Genomic DNA, 1,080 nt, shown 5'->3' with positions numbered 1-1,080 from the left:
AAGCAACTCGTGGAGCGTTCTTCATTCATTGACTTTGATCGGTGCCTACGACGATGAAACCCATTAGATGGGCCGGGGTAAGCAAATCAAACATTGGACAGTGTGCCTATGCGTGTGGGAGTTTTTGCTCGCTGTCTATAACATGAGATTGCTTAATTTTGTACGAGAGTAACCAGCGATGTTTTTCAATACAAAACATTGCCATATGTGCAACGAGAAAGCGTTATTTCCAGCAACATATAAGTTCAAATTGACTCAACATCACCAAGCTGGAATAGCTCAGTTGGCCAGAGCGTGTGGCTGTTAACCACAAGGTCGGAGGTTCAAGCCCTCCTTCTAGCGAATTTACCTTTTTGCGGTTTTTTTTTTGTCTTTGTCAGTAATTCTCATCAGACTTTTCAAGGATGTCAATAACTTATACCTTCTCATCTTATTTTCCGAATGTTCCACATATCTATTAATAACCACCAACAACAGTAATTTTAATATTGCTACTCTTTCATGTTCGAAACGATTTGGATTGATGCAATTCGAGATGAGGATCATCTCATATTCGAGTTCAAGCCCTCCTTCTAGCGAATTTATTTTTTTGCGTTTTTTTCCGCCTTTGTCAGTAATTCTCATCAGACTTTTCAAGGATGTCAATAACTTATACCTTCTCATCTTATTTTCCGAATGTTCCACATATCTATTAATAATCACCAACAACGGTAATTTTAATATTGCTACTCTTTCATGTTCGAAATGATTTGGATTGATGCAATTCGAGATGAGGATCATCTCATATTCGAGTTCAAGCCCTCCTTCTAGCGAATTTATTTTTTTGCGTTTTTTTCCGCCTTTGTCAGTAATTCTCATCAGACTTTTCAAGGATGTCAATAACTTATACCTTCTCATCTTATTTTCCGAATGTTCCACATATCTATTAATAATCACCAACAACGGTAATTTTAATATTGCTACTCTTTCATGTTCGAAATGATTTGGATTGATGCAATTCGAGATGAGGATCATCTCATATTCGAGTTCAAGCCCTCCTTCTAGCGAATTTATTTTTTTGCGTTTTTTTCCGCCTTTGTC

The 1,080-nt window shown here is 37.2% G+C and overlaps 1 non-coding gene across 1 annotated transcript; it reads left to right on the top strand.

The window, feature by feature from the left end:
- The first annotated feature begins 268 nt into the window (after positions 1 to 268).
- TRNAN-GUU (transfer RNA asparagine (anticodon GUU)) lies at positions 269 to 342 on the top strand. Its single transcript has one exon. It is a non-coding gene; the product is annotated as a tRNA-Asn (tRNA).
- Positions 343 to 1,080: the final 738 nt, after the last annotated feature.

The sequence above is a fragment of the Lolium perenne genome, chromosome 2 (assembly GCF_019359855.2).
Source record: "Lolium perenne isolate Kyuss_39 chromosome 2, Kyuss_2.0, whole genome shotgun sequence".
NCBI classification, from domain to species: domain Eukaryota; kingdom Viridiplantae; phylum Streptophyta; class Magnoliopsida; order Poales; family Poaceae; genus Lolium; species Lolium perenne.
This window is presented reverse-complemented; position numbering and strand designations above follow the sequence as displayed.